This window comes from Rattus norvegicus, chromosome 3 (genome assembly GCF_021556685.1).
Source record: "Rattus norvegicus strain SHRSP/BbbUtx chromosome 3, alternate assembly SHRSP_T2T, whole genome shotgun sequence".
Taxonomy (NCBI): domain Eukaryota; kingdom Metazoa; phylum Chordata; class Mammalia; order Rodentia; family Muridae; genus Rattus; species Rattus norvegicus.
This window is the reverse complement of record NC_141536.1, coordinates 37380449-37400193: the sequence shown is the minus strand read 5'-3', so window position 1 is coordinate 37400193 and position 19745 is coordinate 37380449. Positions and strand designations below refer to the sequence as shown.

Here is a 19745-nt window from a genome sequence, read left to right as displayed (position 1 = left end):
TGTGATAATGGTAATCATAGGGTATAAAGGGAGTAGAAAGGAATATTCATGAAGTGAGAGAGTAGGGAGTTAGAATTGTCAGGATTCATTACATGCATGTATGTAACTGTCTAAGAACAAATTTACTTAACAAAAATATTGAAAACCACAAAATCAATTATTTCAAAATTTCACATACAGCAAAATTAAAATACATTGTTTAATAAAAAGGAGCAGAGTGACCACAAGATAATCAAATGAAAGATGTGTGGGTTGGTGGAGCCACCATCACCAAGATCTCTTTCTCCATTCTGACATCACCTTAATTATAGAATATAATCATTCTTTCTTGATTCTCATTTAAACTGATTATTATGAAATATGATTGTGTGTGGTAGAACTATTATTGAAGAAAAGACACAGAAGACAACATTAAGCTGTTTTATTTGACTCATACTTATTGAATATAAAAGTATTGCATATTCATATAATGGGAGGTTCAAATTCCAAAATCAAATGAGAAAAGCCACTGAGAGCTGGGAAGAAGAGAATTCCTGGAGTCATAAGCAGACGAAATATATGTTATTCCCTTGGGACAAAGATTACATCAAAGACTGCTAGACATTGGGTTGTATAGAGTTAGACAAGTAAGCCTACAATGAAGTACACAAAGTCAAGTCTGTAAGTCCAAACACATCTGATCTCAGGGACACAATTACATACAAGTGACATTCTGCAAGGTACAGTTATATACTAGTATCTCTGGGTTCCCTAGTATCTAGTGTCAGTCAATAGCCAATGCATAGTGTTCTGGATAACTGATGCTAGCCATTTTTATATTGTTTCCTGTCAGCTTCATGTTGTTTAAGTTTTAATTTGCCTTTATAGCCTTCTATACCTTTCATGTGATTTTTATATTGCAGAAAGATGTGTAACAAAAACTCAAATTCCTGATGTTTTAGTTTCTGTTATTGTGATAAATTACCCTAACAAAAAGCAAGTTGAGGGGGGAGGGATTATTTCATTTTGTAATTCCAGGTTATAGTCTGTCATTATGGAAAAGTCAAGCAAGGAACTTCAAACAACTTGTCAGATCACATCTGCAGTCAAGAAGAGAGAGAAATTGATATACATGTGTTTGTTCACTTGCTTGCTTATTTGTTATATACTGCAGAACTCCTTGCCTAAGGGATAGTGCTGCCCACAGTGGGCTAGGTATTCCTACATCAGTTAACTCAACACAATTCCCTACAGACATACACAGAGATTGCCAGATAATCGTAGGTTGTAGAAATGCAACAATTAAAGCTAGCCATCATAAATTACCACTTGTCTTCCTGATGGACACATCACCTTTAAGTCTCTGCTATTTTCTCCCAGAATCTGCTTTTTCACAATGTAAAATATATTCAGCTTTAAATGTATAGATTCTTTTAACTGTGAAATCCTATAAGATTAAAAATAACTCATATACTTCCAATGACAGACTGATGTCTTTTCAAATAGGAAGAATCAGGGCATCATGAAAAATAATCAAATAAAAAAAAACCAGCAAAGGGAATATAAAAATCTTATAACTCAATGTCCCCCAGCTGGGGCTTATCTTCTAGGCTCTAAAGGGTTGTTAATCTCTATTCCTCCAGCTCTGCCACTCACAGCATGCACAGCTTTTCTCTTTGGTTTAGAGAAGCTCCACTCAATACCCTAAGCTTTCCCTGGGTACAATCTGTGATCTTATCATTGCCAGTATCCTAAGGTCTTCCTTAAAACAGAGGTTTCACATCCACTACTCTGAGCATTGGCATCTCAAGATCTCTCTACAGGGATTCCAACTTTGCCACATGGTGCCAAGTCTCAGCTGCTCATCATGGCCCCTTCAGCCTTGCGTCTTCCATGCCTTCAAAACTAGTACTACAAGGACAACACTTACATTGTTCAATTTACCCACTCCTGTTGGGCCATAGTTGTATCAACTTCTTTGTGCTGATCCTGAAGAAACAATCCTGTTGTCCCATTAAGCATAGACTTTCATTCAGTGGTCATGATATCTTATCATGGAAGCTGTTTCTTCAATCGCAGTTTTATCAGCCCGCACGATTCTTAGAAAATAAGTAAATACAAATAAATAAGTAAAAGTCACACAAACAGTTGCTGATGAAAGTCTTATTCCTAATAAAATGCTGTGTTTCTCTCAAAGAGCCCATCATTTGGATCTCAACTTTCCAAGTTTCTCTCGGCATTATTACTTTCCAGGTTTCCACAAAAACATCCCATTAAGCTGTGCTTCTAGCATTCAAAGTTTTTTCAAGCTTGATATATCAAATGCTTACATACTTCTCCCACACAAACAATTTGAGGCATATAAAAGCTATATGATTAGGTTCTCACAGCAACAGTGCTACATCCTCTGTACCGGTTTATGTTCTACTTTCATGTCTGTTAACAAAAAAAAAAATCATCCAATAAAAAACAAATTGGGGTAGAGGTGGATTTTTCCAACCCATAAGTCTGTGTTATGGTCAATCACTGTGGGGAAGTTGAGGCAAGAACTTAAGCAGCTAACTATATCATATCAATAGTCAAGGACAGAGAAACATGAATACATGTGACTGCTTTTCTGCTGCTCAGCTTGATTTTTCTACTCCTATATTAGTTCTACCACCTGCCTAGGGAATGGTGCTGCCCACAATAGGGTGGGACTTACTACGCCAATAAACTAAATTAAGACAATACCTCACAGACCAAATTCATCAGATCATTGCTCTCTGAGATTCCCTTTCCAAATATTTTTAGATTGTGTCAGGCTGACAAAGCTAGCCATCCTATCTCTTCCGTATCTTATTATTTTTCTACTTGTATATTTCCCCAAAGAATTATGCCTGCTGTGTCACTCACTGGTCCTTGACAACAGAAAGCTATTTCCACATCTTTACAGGGAGAAACCCAGCTTAGTTTATGGCAGTGATATCCCTTTGATTAATTTTTTTTATTTTTTATATATTTTGATCAGATGCATTCTCCTCTTAGATATTCCTCCCTCTACAGCCAACATCATGTCATGTTCTTTCTTCCAAAGGGGAAAAAAATCATACCAAAACAAGTACACAAAAGAAAATGGAGCCAGTTCCATGCTAACCAAGTACTCCTAACTATGAGGCCTACTCTGCAGTATTCTTGATATATACCCAATGTTTCTCCATTGACAAACTGCCTTGTTGAATGTGGAGAAATACACATTGGAACACATTAAAACACATTCATTCTAATACAAACATATCTCTTTTTATACTCACATTGCTTCTCCATTTCACCATCTTACACTATTTCTCATAGATAATTTCTCAGATTTTTCCCTCCTCCTCTCCATTACCTCTTTCCTGTCTTCTCTTTTCTCATTCTCCTGATAATCTTCCTATTTTTCCTCATCTTCTCTTCTCACAGATATCTTTCCCCTTTCATGCTCTCACCTTCACATGTGCTTAGTCTTATTTACACCCTTATAGGCTCACATGCAGATTTTCTGTCACACACACATTCTGAGTCACTTAGTGTCTTATACAAGCCTCTATACCCAACTCGCTCAGACTCTCGAGGACAGTCTCTGATTGCCTCACACTTTTTCATTCTGTTTGAGGATGCACAGTCTACATATTGCATTCTTATTATGCCTTTGCTGTGTAAGTGTTTCATGAGAAGAGTTAAAATATAAGTAAAGGAAATTGTAAAAGTAACTCTGTAAGTGGAATTTTAGCAATGTCAAAATCTGTTCAAGTTCTAACAAGTTGTCCATAGCATCATACCCAGCAGCAGAGTATGTAGAGAAAATTTTGTGTTGTTCAAATGATTTAATTTCTAATACTCACATAATTATACATAAAAATGATCATGGTGTTTTAGTGGGGCAATTTCCAATGATTCTATTAGTTAAATAAACCACATTGGAATTAGCCTCAACCAACTGTGTAGCTGCAGAACACAGTGTTTTGGTGGTGTCAGTGGAGTCAGGCAGCCAGCATTAGAACCCCAACTGTCCAGTATCAATTCCCAAAAGAAAAGTCACTGTTCAGAATTTCAATGTGTCTGTCTATAGGATTAGTATGAGAGGAGTGTCTACCCAAAGAGTTTCAATAAAAGATAAATTAGATATAGAAAGTCTTTAGCCTACTTGCTGGCTCACATAAAATATTCAGTAATTGCCTAACAATCTTAAGTCATTATTAAGATGTTTTCAGTTATATCTTTCTCAACCAGTAGCCATCAAGAAATTGAAAGAAAATATGCACTCTATCTAATGTTTCTGTCTCTAAAAATTGCCTCAACCAAATGGATACTATTTCATCAGGACAAAATGAATTCAGTCTTTGGGGATGGAATAAAAACAAGCAGGACTGTTTCAGCTTGAATTGCCATCTGCATTAATCTACATCATGAATCCTTAATGTTCTAAGAATGAATATATGACCATCCTTCCTAAAAGCATATGAGTAATATCCTTTCTGGGTCATAAATCAAACTCAAAACTGTCCATAACTATGCATTAGAAGATACCTACAGTTGCATTGAACCATACAGAGCATAATGAATTCTGAAAAGGGAAATCAATAATGACCCATATAATAAAAATAAAACTATTGATTGTGAATCAAAAGGTGAATACTACAATAGTGAATACTATTGGTAAATTATTAAGGAAAAATATCTTGCATACACATCTTCAATTTTCTTAATTAACTAGTTATAATTTAAATGTGACAAGTTTTCAAACTCAACATCTTATTCTTCACATCCATTCTTGGATAGAGTGATTTAGCATTCTGGATTACAATTAAAGTGAAAGCACTTTTTCTTAACCATTTTATTATAGTACTACTGAAACCTGAGTTTAAATAAGTTATACTCACTCTAAGCTCCTAGCTGAATACAATTAGAAAAGACCAAGACAAGAGACAAGACATAACCACAGAGGACCATGGCGGCCTCTGTCTGTTATTCCATCAATTTTATGTGTGTTAGTCCTAGGACTCAGAAGTTTCTTCCACCAATATTGTCCCCAAGAAGACTGTGCTAACATCCACCACTTCCTGGGATTTTATTTTCTGCACTGTTTGTGATTTTCTGCCATTTCAAGGGCAAATCTACAAGGATATACAAATAATCCTGAAGAAGGTGGAGGGAAGATGACTGAAGAGAGCAAATACATCACAAAGAACGTGTAGAAGAAAGACTAGTCTGAACCTTCATAAATAAAAGGAATACATTAAAGAATAATCAATATTGCAATAATTTTGGTAAAATTTGGCCTTTTGAATAATCTAAAAAAGGAGACTAAAATTTATAGCCTTGGGGTACTAATTCTTTGGACGACTCATAATCTGTTTAGCACAGGAAATTCACTGTTTGGAGATAGTAGATATCGCATTCTCACCTGGAGTCCACATTTTGCTACCATATACCCAGCTTGTAAGAAATACACGATTGGTTGAAGACGCATTTGAATAGTGGCTTATAGTTGACAGTACACTTTTGAGAAAGATCTGATTTCTTGTGGTTTTCAATAAGTTATATGCATATTGTAAATCAAGTTTAAAAAGTCAGTACATAAAGAGATTGCAGAATTAGTCATGCTTTGTACATGCTATATAAAGTAGCTTTGGAAAAAGCATAATCTCAAAGAAGTCTTTGCATAAAAGCTTTCTGCTAACTGTTCACATTAATCAGTTTAAAGACATAATCAATATGACTCCACACCGTAATTACCACCTACAAAGGAATGAGCCTCTTTCCTTTGTAAGGAAGGAAGGAATTAGGGTGCAGATCAATATACCTCTTAGATTTTCTTTTTCTATCAGCTCTCCCTTTTGGGAGCATTGTTAAAATAGATGAGCAGCGCATTTTCTACCTTCATTATATGTGACATCAATATTTAACACAACTGAAAATGACAAGAGACCCTCAAAGTAACAGGATCTGAGGTAAGAACTCCTGTACCACATTTCAGGGCTTGCCACAGAAGTCTTCAGAGAACACAATTATTCTTACCTTTGAGATCCGCAGGTGGTGACAACCAGATGTAGGCCAATGGAATTATGTGATTCTGCCTAATAAACAAAAAGTCAGATATTTTAATTGATGGAATCAAAACTGTTCATTCTGGGAGAAAGATGAAGAAGAACATGATGAAAAATTTTAGCTAATCTCTTGGAGCCATAGGGAACACTATTGTGCTACTAACAGCAGAAAATATGATCTTCCAGTCAACTTCTAGATTCCATTTGCTCTTAGTTATTTGTTTTGTTTTACGGTAGAATACCTACTTGTCTTTATCCATTCCAATGCTGCAGTAAAATGTGGGAAGCTAAATCCTCTCTAGAAAACAATGATTTATTTCTCACAGTTCTAGAGATGAGGATGTTCATGTCAAAGTATTGGTAGTTTCCATTGTCTGCTAAGCACAGCTTCTGACTTTCCAAAGGTGTCAAAAGTTACATCTTTTAGAGGGAATGGATACTGGTTCCTCATATAGCACAGGCTAGAAGGACATAAAAGGGAAAATTTTCCACTCTGAAACTTTTTTATAGGAATACTTAATTTCATTAAATGAAGAATCAACATTTGATGAATTCTCAAAGGCAACGTGGCTTTGAAATTTCAAAATGAATTTTTGAGAACACAAGAAAAATCTCAACCCCTTCTTAGGAGTCAAAAGTTCTAGCTTTTTTGCCTTTCAAACAAAGGTGAATAATACTTGGTCACTGTACCAAGATATTTCTATTCGTGATGGTGAATCTTTATTGTCAATTTAACTACTTCTAAAATCAACTAAAATTCAACCAGTTTGTTGCACCCAGGAAGGATTTGCTAGACTAGACCATTTGAGGTGGGGAGACACGTCCTAAGTGCGGTTCATTTGAGGTTGAAAGGCCCATCCTAAATATGGTTTATACCTTCTGGTGGCAGCTGACATAAAAAGACATGGAAGAAGAAAGGTTTTCCTTTTTGCCTGATGACCCTCACTCTTGCTGGCAAGTTGATCTACCTGCTGCTGAGACATACTTACATGGTGCTATAACCTGCTTCTTCAGGATTCTAATACAGTCTGAATATGAGCAGCTCAAGAATTATACATAATTTTAAAAGTTCTCTTTAACTCAATGTTACATTTACAGTGTGTGTTGTCAAGACAAATACCTCTGTAGGACACCCTCTCTCTAAAAATAATTGCCTGTTCATTATTAGTCCATTTATGGCACGATTATCAATGAATGTTTAATAACATGGGTGAATTATTTATATGTTTGCTCCTTGTCAAATCTGTACATGAGAAGAGTGGTTCTGTTTTAGAGTGTCCATTGGATTAGACTGGTATAGGAACAACTGTGTTCATCATTAACTATTAATGTTATGTTTCCTTAATGTTACATGCTATATGTTTTTCTCCTATCTAATTTCATATAATTCGGCAGGACAAAATGGTGGCTGTATTTACTCAGATATTGTGCTCCTTGGAACTTGATTATATTTACACAGCATAGACCTCATTGCATTTGTAGCTTCCTACCACTATTTATTTAAAAACCAATTTATTACTCCTTATGCATCATTCATAATGAGCCCCCAAATGATCTGATCCCAATAACTCAAAAGTTGTTACTGTGTTTCCAGGACAGTATTCATAAATAAAATTGTACTGTGAGGATGCAAGAAAATGAGAATGTATATTATCTCTAGCTGATGGCTTACTCTCCCCTACTTTATGTCATCCCAATGTCTCTTCTTTTGGATGCTTTAGATTACATTCACACCATCCTGAGAATATAATTGCACCCAGTATTAATGACTTCTCAAATCGTTCAGGCACTACCATCCATGTCTTTCATGCATAACCACCATTAGGAATGATAGGCAAGAGGGCTGGGAGCAAAAATAGAAAGGCATTCTCTATTTGCTGGAAGAAAGTCCCCATATCCATCATGGCTTAAGACCAGACCAGAAAATCCAATAACATCACAGTAACTAGAGGTTAACAGGATGGAGTCAATACTTCTGTAATGTCAATCAGAGCCACGCAATGCTCAGAATTGGCATAGACAAGAGCTATTATGTTGACCCACACATATATATATATCTCAGGTTAAATGCTAAGTGGCTTCCTTTGGTAGCCCAGAACCATTATTTCCTTCTTTCTTTCTTTCTTTCTTTCTTTCTTTCTTTCTTTCTTTCTTTTTTTCTTTCTTTCTTTCTTTCTTTTTCTGTCCATGAAACAATCACTCACAATCAAAATATAAACACTATTTTGGTTGTGTATTATTAGGCATTCTTATGAAAAATAACAACTAAAAAACAAATTCAATCTGCCTGCCAGCTCAAGACATCTTAGGATACTGACTCAGAAGATCAATATCAAAATATTATAGATATAATACAAATCAGATGCTCAGTGAACTGGGAAAATGTTCTTCCTGGTTTCTTGAAGAGGAGAAGTAAAGATCAAGTTGAAAACAAGGCTAGAATGTCCTATATGGAAGACACTGTAGGCTCTATTTCATCATGGGAATTAAAAAGAAACATGAAAAATTCTGATTAATGTTCTCATGGACAGTGGCCAAGTTTGTCTAGATCAACGTTGGTACTATTTGAAGGACTCTAGTTACACTAATACCATCCTTAGTGCTGGGCATTATCCTGTGTTTGCTGAGAAAGGTAAAATCTTAAACTACCATAACTTTGCTTCAGTATCCTTTAGCTTAAAAGAAAAGAATGCCCATAGACCTCATAGGATAAAGTCTGAGAAACAATTAAAAAGTAAAAGGTGGCTCCGGCAAGGAAAGCAGGTAGGTAAACTGCTTCCATCTCCAGCACATCATTTAAATACTCTGTCCTAGCCATCTTTTCTCCTAGTCATCACTTTATACAAGTCTCCAACTCTAGCATATATTCCCAGGAACTGAGAGGCCAGTCCACCTGAAGTATAAAAGTCTCATATGTTGTTTTGCTGAAGCAGATTCACATGATGTTTTGCTGAGGCAAGATTCATGAGAGAACACATGATGTTGAGAAAGAGTATAAGTTGGACTTACACTTCAGTGGACAGTGAAGATGTGCTTACAGAGCTAGCTGTAAGAGCAACTCTTCACATTGTTGAGAAAGGCACAGAAGAGAACTCCTGGTATTCCAGCTGGTCTTGGTAGTTCCTGCTGACTTGTGCCAATTCAGCACAGGCTTCTGCTGGATTCTGTCACTGTTCCTGATTTGTGTTTAGTGATACATTTGAACTGGAGTGTTAGCATCCTGACACTACTGAATTGCACTGCTGGTATCCTGATAATGAAGGTTGGAATTACCCCCAAAGAATACTTCTAAACAGATAGACATCCCCTTGTTCTATTTACAATCTTCCCCCCTACCTTTGGATGTGGGTTAGAAGGGGGTTTGAAGCATTTGAGAACCCTTATTAAAGTAGGTTCTGAAAAATCTAAGCCTACACCAGCAAAGCTGGTACGCAAACTGCAGATTTTCACTCTCCTTCTTTTTCAAATACAATCCCCAGTCTCATCCACAGTTCTGTAGTAGACAACTTGCTATGGCCTATTGTCACTCTATAACCCCATTTTCAGGGGGCTACCCAGAGCCTAGTGGAACATTCTGCTTCCCATCCTACTTTTTCTCAGTATCCCCACCCTATCCCAATGCCTAAATGCCAGCTTCCTATACCTAGAACCACATTTTTCCTAGAAACCTGAGTTACAAGACCCAGGTAAATTGAAAAGAATTCACTACAAGGCAATACATATCAACCACATTCCCTAAGAACCAAAGAAGGCCATAGAAACCAAAGGTGCAAAACACCTATCCAACAATAATAAGATGAGATATCAGCACCAAGTATTACAATTTTCCCAAACCCAAATACCTAGACACTAGTATATAATCACAATCAGTAACATCCAAGACAATAATGCCTCCACTAGAGTGCTAACATAATGTGGTGGTTTGAATGTTTGGCACATGAGAAGTGGCACTATTAGTAGGGGTAGACCTGTTGGAATAGGCGTGGCCTCACTAGACGAAGTGTGTCACTGTGTAGGCTGGCTTTCAGGTCTCCTAGTGTTCAAACTCCTTGGACTGTAAAAGAGAGCCTCATCCTGGTTGCCTACAGAAGAAAGTCTCCTAGGTATTTTATATTATTTGTGGCTTTTGCAAAGGGTCTCATTTCCCTATTTTTTTCCTCAGTGTATCTATCATTTGAGTAAAGGAAGACTACTCATTTGAGTTAATTTGACATCTAGTGACTTTGCTAAAGTTGTTTATCAGCTGTAGGAGTTCTGTGGTAGAATTTTTGGAGTCACTTAAGTATACTATCACTATACTGCCAATAGTGATATTTTGAATTTTTCCTTTCCAATTTGTATCACTTTGACCTCTTTTTGGTGTCAAATTGCTTTGGCTAGGACTTCAAGTACTATACTGAATAGATAGGGAGAAAGTAGGCAGCATCGTCTAGTCCCTGATTTTAGTAGGACTGCTTCAAGCTTCTTTCCATTTAGTGTGATGTTGGATACTGGTTTTCTGTATATTGCTTTTACTATGATTAGGTATGGACCTTGAATTCCTGATCTTTCCAAGACTTTTATTATGAAAGGGTGTTAAATTTTGTCAAATGCTTTCTCAGCATCTAATGAGATGATCATGTGATTTTTTTATCCCTTGAGTTTGTTTATATACAGAGTAGATTACATTGATAGACTTCCATATATTGAACCTTTCTTGCATCCCTGAGGTGAAGGCTACTTGATCATGATGGATGATCATTTTGATGTGTTCTTGGATTCAGTTTGTGAGGATTTAATTGAGTATTTTTGTGTCAATACACTGAAAAAAAAAGCACTTACAAAAAACAGTAGTGGTCAAACTGAATGGCTACATTTAGAGAAGAATCCAAAACAGATCCATATTAATCACCCTGCACAAAACATAACTCCAAATGGAACTTAGACCTCAACATAAAACCAGATACACTGAACCTGATAGGAAAGAAAGTGTGAAATAGCCTTGAACTTATTGGCACAGATTACAAGTTTCAAAACAGAACACTGTTAGAACTGGCACTATAATCAACAACTAACAAATGGGACCTCAGAAAGAAGCTTTTGTAAACAATACTGTCATTTGAACAAACAACCAACAGAATAGGAAGAGTTTTGCCATCTACACATACAAATGAGGACTAAAATCTAAACTATATAAAAAAACTAAAAGAAATAGATATCAAGAAAACAAATAATTCAATTTTAAAAATACAATAAAAAATCAAACAGAATTCTCAAAAAAGAAAATAGTCAAATGGCTGAGAAACACATAAGGAAATGTTGAATATCCTTTGCCATCAAGGAAATACAAATCAAACCTACTTTGAGATTCTATTTTACATCTGTCAGAATAGCCAAGAACAAAAACACAAGTGACAGCTCATGCTGGTAAGGATACCCAGTAAGGAGAAAACCTATCCATTGCTGGTGAGAGTGCAAATTTTTTGCCATAGTACAATCATAGTACAGGCTCTATGGAAATCAGTGACAATTTCTCAGGAAGATGGGAATCAATCCATGCCAAGCTCCGTCTATACAACTCTTGGGTATATACCAAAAGATGATTCATCCTACAGCTCATGGAGACATTTGCCCAATTATGTTTATTGCTCTTCTATTCAGAATAGCCAGAAACTGGGAAGAAAAACCTAGACATTCCTCAAAAAAAATGGACAAAGAAAATGTGGTTCATTTACACACTAGAGTATTATTCAACTGTTAAAATAATGAAATCATGAAATTTCCAGGTACATTTATACTCCATCCATCGATGGAACAACAACAAAAACGTCATCCTGAGTGAGGTTTCCCTATATCTTTAATTTAAAAACAAAACAAAACAACAACAACAAAAAAAACCATACTTTTAATCATGGTTCTTAAATGTGTTACCCTCCCTTCTAAACCACCATAGAACAGAGGTAGAGAAAAAGAAAAGATACAGGGGAAGTGAACCTGTTTAGAAATTGTTCTTTGGAGTAAATCCCATCTGTGTTGTCAGGAAATCACCAGTTCAGTTCACACTTCAACAGCGGCAGCTCAATCCACTCGTAAATATTTCACAAATATACCAGCAGTCCACTTCAGGTAGAGTCAGCATAGAAGCGGCAATGGCATGACTTAGCACCAGATCTCAGCTGAATCAGCACCAGTGAGCAGGAGGGACCAGGGTCACAGGGATGCCAGAAGTTCTTGGCTGTGCCTCTCTCAGCAAAGCAAAGACCAGTGAAGACTCGAGACCAACAAACATTACACAGCTAGCTCTACAAGCAAGCCCCTCTCGCAGTCCCTTGAGTCCTATTCATACTCCCTCCAAACATCATGTGTCCTCCATAGGTCTTGCCTCACAAGGTGTCTTGCCTAATTGTGTGCATGTGTCTTAGCTGATATCACTTTACCAATCAGCTCGTCATCAGAGTCAACAGAAATAGCAACCATACCACCAGAAACTTTTTGGTGCTTTTCTCTCTTTGGTGTCCTGACAAATAGAATTCAACTACACAATGGAAGGTGGACCAATACATGCATGTAATCAGTGAAGAATCCTTCATCATGAGTCCTTTCAGTGCTTGCTTTAGAAAAACATCTTTCCACCTGTGTCTGCTTCAGTGAAACACTTCTCCCCATGTTTGCCCCAGCAAAACTCTATCCACACAACTCTCTTTACAAATAACCCAGAAGTTTCCACTCCACATCTCAGTTCCAGAATAACAAATATGATATATATTTCCTTATATGTGGATATTATCTGTTAATAATATAATTTTGTTAAAATGATATCTAAGCCACAATATGTTGAACCACAATGTTAGGCATAAATTAAGGGACTAGGGCATACCAATAGATCTTGTTAGGAAAGAAAAGTGAAATAGATCGTTATGAGTGGGTGGGGATATTGGAATGGGAGGATCTAGTTAGGAGAAGGGATAGAGGGACTAAGGAAGATATATGGGAGAGACAGTAAAAATTAAAGACCATTTGAGGTAGTATGGAAATGAAGTACAGTAGAACCTTCATATATATACATTATATATATATATATATATATATATATATATATATATATATATGGAGAAGAGCTGAGTGAAATCACCAAACAACAGGAAAGAAAGAGTCCTAACCAAGGATAGGTTACACCTAATTGAGTTGATGGCCAAAGGTGTCCTCAGACAATCCAGGCTGTTGACAAGACTGTCCATTACTCTCCAAACACTGACAGCACATCCCCGTTGCTGAACACAACACCCACACAACTCAGTAGAGTTGAGTTTTAGCTCATTTTACAATTTTTACCTGACTTGCTCTTGAAATTGCCTAAATGTTTGTATAATTTGATCTAATACTGGTTTTAAATATTTTAAATGTATTTAAAGCACAATATTACTGCCAATAGCTCCTTCATTTTATATTATAAATTATTTATAATTTTCCAGTAGGAAGTAAACATGAATTTTCTCATAATTTAGTAAAAAAGAAATTACACCTCAAATTTACATTTTCAACTCATTTTGGGGGAAATTAACATCTAAAAGATAAGACTAGTAAAACCATAAACTTAAACAAGAACATAGAGTAATTGTCCTATTACTTTTCTATATTTTTCAGGAATTCAATTTTCAACAATAGTTCCTAGGTAGATATTATACTTATCCAGTGAAGCAGCTATTTTCTATTTGTATTTGATTGATGCATGACATTTATACCTGTGTAAGATTTTAGAGATCAGACAGGTCAGCCTGCTCTTTGCTTACTGGAAATTGAGCGTCTGTAAAAGTCCTGGCATAAAACTCCTTTGGAAACTTAATGATAGAAAATGGAAAGTTGTCATGATGCTATAACTGGTATATATTTTTAATAAAGAGGTTAATTGATTAATTTAGAGAACATCCAAAAGAACTCTCAACCTTCTTAATGTTGCAACCCCTTTATACCAAGTTCCTCATACTTGAGTGACCCCCAGCCATAAAATTATTATGTTGCTGCTTCATAACTGTGATTTTGCCACTGGTATGAATTATAATGGTAACATGTGATATCCAGGATATCTGTTAAGCAACCTCGAAAAGAGTGGTGACCCACAGGTTGAAAACTGCTGCTCTATCACAGTTCAAAGATTCAAATCTTCATACTAATATGTTTCCCATTCAATATGCGCACATGTATCTTTATTCGATATGTACATACATAAGTTGTTTCTTTGTCTGAATCAAAGTCTAACTATGTAATACAATGGGCCTGGAAGTTATTATGTAAATAAGCTTCCCTCAGAGGGAAGCCTCACTAAACATATTCAAAGACATGGATGAGACAATTTCAGGTGTGAAGACAAGGTAGAAGAAATTGATAGCTCACATATAAGGGGCAGAAGTATTTTTAACAAAAATCACTGAAGAAAGTCCCCCAATCTTAAGAATGACACATCTATCAAATCATGAGAGACATACTGAACAACAGACCAGTGGGACCATAGAAAAACTCCTCATGGCACACAGGAGTCAAATCACTTTACAGAACAACAACAAAGATGCTAAAAGCTGAAAGAAAAAAGTTACTGTGTCATAGACAAAAACAGGCCCAATAGAGTAACACTTGACTTTGTAGGACTATAGAAGAAACATTCTTTAACACACAATAGTTAAAATATTATGCATAACAACAAAATGATACTAACAGCTGAAAGAAAAGAATGACCATTTTACAAAGGCAATCCCAATAGCAATACACTTGACTTTCAATGGAGACACTGGAAGCCAGAAGAGCTGTTGGATGTTCTGCAATCACTAAGAGACCACAGTTCTCAGTCTAAAATACTATATACAGCAAAACTATTCATCACAATCAACAGGACTAGAAAACAAATTTATGATAAAAACAAATTTAAGCTATAGTCATTTACCAGTTTAACTCTACTGAAGGCATTAGAAGATAAACTTCAGTTTAAAGAGTCTATTCACAAGGAATAGATAATCTCAAAACAGTTAATGAAATGAGGAAAAACTATACAACAAAATAGCAGAAATAAAAAAAAACTGCTCATTAATAATTCTTGATATTAATGTCTCAATTAATATGGCTAAATTAACAGATTGGATTATAAAATGGTTTCTGCTGCATCCAATAAACATGTCAACGACAAGGATCTCTCCTTAGACAAGGATCTCTCCAACGACAAGGACATCACCTTAGAGTAAAAGCATGGGAAAATGGAACCTAAGCAAATGTAACTAAGAATCAAGGATGCGTAAGCATTTTAATATCGTACAAAACAAACTTCAAACCACAACCAAATAAAGAGATGGGGCAGGATACTACAGAGTCGTCAAAGGAAAAATTCACCAAGAATATATTCCAATTCTAAACATTTATGAATGAAACACAAAGCTCTTCCCCCAGAAAATACTACTACAGCTAAAATCACACATTGATCCTCATAGAGTGATAGTAGTTGATTTTAATACCCAACTACCACCAATAGCAAAATTCAAGAGAAAAAAATCCTAAAAGAGTAGTGCTGAAGTTAAGTTATACCATAAATCAAATGAACTTAGATATTTCTAGAATACTTCATTGAAACTCTCCAAAATGACAAACCAAACATCAGTAAATATAAGAAAAGTTAAATAACACCTTGCCACCTATCTGATCGCTAAGAATTAATGCTCAATATCAACAATAGAAATGACAGGAATTGTACAAGCTGAACAACTCACTACTGAATGAAAATTAGATCAAGAAAGAAATCAAGAAGCAAATTAAACACTTTTGAATTCAATGAAAATGAAAACACAATATAACCAAACCTGTGGTACACAGTGAAGTGATATCTAAGTGATAAAAGAGGTAAATTCATGACATTAAATATATACATTAAAAATCTGCAGAGATCTCATTTCAATAACAAAATTACACACTTGAAAGCTCTAGAAAATCAAAAATAAATAATGTACAAGAGAGTAGATGGGAAAATAATATAACAGGGTTGAAGACAACACAATAGAAACAGACAAAAAATACAAATAAAAACGAAATAGAAACAAGCAAACAAACAAAAATACAAAGAATCAAAATACAAAGAATTGGCTCTACAAAATTGTCAAACTATTAGCCAAATACTCAAAAGATGGAAAACAAGAACGTCTAAATTAAAAAAATTAATGATGAAAAGGATAATGACAGACACCAAAGAAATTCAGAGAATCATAAGAACATCTTTTTAAAACTCTGTATTCTTTCAAACTGGAACACATAAAAAGAAATGAATCTCTTGATATATATGGTCTAAAAAAGTTAAAGCCAGATAATATATGCAATTTAAATAAGCCCATCACCTCTAGTAAAAGAGAAGCAGTAAGTAATATTATCCCAATTACCAGGGTTGGAGAGATGGCTCAGCAGTTAAGAGCACTGACTGCTCTTCCAGAGGTCCTGGGTTCAGTTCCCAGCAACCACATGGTGGCTCACAACCATCTGTAATGAGATCGGATGCCCTCTTCCAATTACCCCACCCAAAAGGAAAAAGCCTAAGGATAGATGTCAAGGTACGATTGCCAATACTGCCCAAATTAGTCTATGAAACAGAAACTAAGCAACATTTCCCATTTTTTAAGATGCCACTGTTATCTTGATTCTAATACTACACTAAGACTCAAAACAGCAACAAAAATCAAGACTAATATCCCTTATGGCACAGACTCACACATTCCAAATAAAACATTTGCAAATTGAACCAAACACATCAAAAATTGATCATCGACCATGATCAAATAGAATCTATACCAGATATGCAGGGATAATTCAGCATATATAACACAAAAAGTCTAATTTGCCATCTAAATACTTTAAAATCACATTGTCATCTCATTAGATGCAGAAAGGACTTTTGACGAAATACAACATCCCTTTATAATAAAAGCCCCGGAGTGTGTGGTAGCCACCTTTCTTGAGTAAATTACTTGTCTCTCTTTTTCTCAAACCATCTTTAATCTGCAAATTTCCAAGTGTAACTCCAGACTTGCATTCTACAAACCCTTGTGTATATGTAACCTTTTCTGGGTATGTAGCATTCTTCCTTTCTCCTCTTTCCCAACACTCCTCCATTTGCAACCCTGAAGACGATTATCAGACCTGTCACTGGAACTCATCTTATTCCTGAGCCCTTTGCCTAGACCAACTATAGAACCATGGTTTTGGAGCCATCTTGCCCTGGTCCAATTAGATTGCTCATTTACTAGCCTTATCTGGCCTATCTCAGGTCATACCTATTCTATACTGGCATGATCGAATGAAAGTCAGATTATTATGTCAGGTTTACAACTACAAGAGAAAATCAAATGCCCAGGCCAAATTACAAAAATAAGATATTATTAATGGTCAAAGAGCAAAATAGCATCAAACTCACTAGTCCCATAGAAATACATTCTAATGAGAACTACCTAGAGGAACCCTGGGGCACATAATTTAAAAGAGCAGTCATAAACTTTATCAAGAAATTTAAGGAAGTCAGGAACAAATACTGCACTGAACTCAAAGAGGGTAACAGATAACATTACTTACTTTATTCAGGTCTCAGTGGCAGATTCTTGACTTATATCTGATGTCTTGCTAGACATACCATTAACAATTATTAAACTTAGTTTTTCTTCTTTTTATTTTTCATTCAGGCATAATTTCAAGTTGACATGTTTTAGGTTTTTTTTTTTTTGAGGATTTTAGATATGAGTACCATATTTACATCATTTTTATCTCTTACTAGACCCCACAATGTAACAGAAAGCCCAATAACAGGAGTGAGTTTTCTCTTTTGAAGCAGCTATTAAGTGAGGTACCACGGAGCACCAAACGTTACAAAATATTACCATTGTCTTTGGTTACCATCTATAACTTACAGAAAGACCATCTTCCTAAAGAGGCTACCTACTTTGAGAACATGGTACTGCCATTGAAGTTTCATCCTGCCTAGGTAGTTTGTCACAGTACTATATAGTACTGTATATACTACCAAAAGAGAAAAGTAGTCACCAATCTTTCCCAGATGCAAACCATAGAAGTTACAACAATTACTTGCTTAGCAAGATATGTCCAATGATACCATAGTGGGATGAATGCTAATAGAAGTGGCCAACTACTGATTGACCCACTCCACAAAATGAATCCCATACATGGAACCAATACAGGGACGTACACATTTGTTAATAGGTTAAATAGGACATAGGCCCTGAGGAAAAGCCTACTACTGTCATTCGGCTAAATGGACGTAGTAATAAACCAACTCCTAATGACTTATCATCATATTTGTAGATCAGTATATCTGTTAGCCTTCATCAAAACAGTTTTCTTTTTCGCAGCTAATGTGATTAACACAGAACCACAAGTGGTTAGGTGCTAAGAATAAGACTATGGAGCACTCAGCCCTAAGAGGACATCTGTATCATAACCCTTCCTTGGAAAGCTCAGAGATCATTATGAAAGGAGCAGAAAAATTGAAGATCCAAATATACTGGATGAACTGTTTTCCAGATCATCTTAGATATTTTCTATTGTTGTGAAGAGATACCATGGTTAAGGAATCTTATAAAAGAAAGAATTTAATTGGGAGTTTGGTAAAGTTTCAGATGGTTATTCAATGATCATCATGACAGGAAGTATGGCAGCAGCCAGGCTTGTATGGTGCTGAAACAGTAGCTGAGGTCTTATATTTGGCAAGAAACAGAAAGACTGGGCCTAGTGAGGACTCTTTGAAGCCCCAAAGCCCACCCACAGTGGTGCATACCTCTTTCCAGAAAGCCATGTCTCCTCATCCTTCCTAATCAGTCCACCAACTGGCAACCAACGTTCAAATATATGAGCCTACAGGGGCCATTATTCTCCAAAGCACTGCACAGACACAACCAAGCTGCTGAACCTATGAACTTACAGTGGCTGTGACAGCTTGAACATGATCGGTACAAGTTCAAGACAAACAAAATCCCAGCATGGAGTGGGAGTAGGGGTTGGCAAGAAGTCTCACCCACAGTTAAGGAACTATTAGCGATTGATAACTGCTAGAAGAAAAAGACTTTGTTAATTTGTTTGCTTGTTGGTGAAGCCCCTGGTATGTTGGTCATGCTCCAAGCTTAGATGAACATCAGAAACTATTTGTTACCCCCACCTAAAGTGGACAAAAACCAGTAGTGGTGGCATATCCTTTTAATTCCACCACATAGGAGGTAGAGGCAGGGGTTATTTCTGTGAATTTAAAGCCTGCCTAGTCTACATAGGACAACAAAAACGACTTAGAGAGACCATGTCTCAAAAAATTAAAGTTAAAATTAAAAATAGAGATGCACAGTTGGATGGGTATGGAAAGGAGAACAGATTCAAGAGAAGTATATTCTAATACTACTAGATTATTAAATATATAATATTAAATACTATTAAATTTAATACTATTAAAACATACCATGAAGTTCTCAACAAACTAATAAAAATTGATAATACTAGTTGACATGGCAAACCAAATGTGAAAAATCTCACAAATCAATGGCTGCTGGAAGTTATCCAATCCTGCATCATTAGCCACTAACACATACACTTGCCAGTAATACTAAATGGATTCTGTTCATTGTGTGTGAGTGCATGTGCGTGTGCGTGTGTATGCACAACAATAATAAATAAGGGGCCATCAATTTGAGGAAAGGAGTT

General features: G+C 35.9%; 1 long non-coding RNA gene across 1 annotated transcript in view; it reads right to left on the bottom strand.

Moving 5' to 3' along the window:
* Nucleotides 1-405: 405 nt before the first annotated feature.
* The window catches only part of LOC147995468 (uncharacterized), a 141126-nt gene continuing 121786 nt past the window's right edge, over nucleotides 406-19745 (bottom strand). The window contains exons 4-5 of the long non-coding RNA XR_015684940.1: nucleotides 6019-6077; nucleotides 406-2078 (exon numbers count right to left, since the gene is read on the bottom strand). This is a non-coding gene — a long non-coding RNA (uncharacterized LOC147995468). The remainder of the gene's footprint in view (nucleotides 2079-6018; nucleotides 6078-19745) is intronic.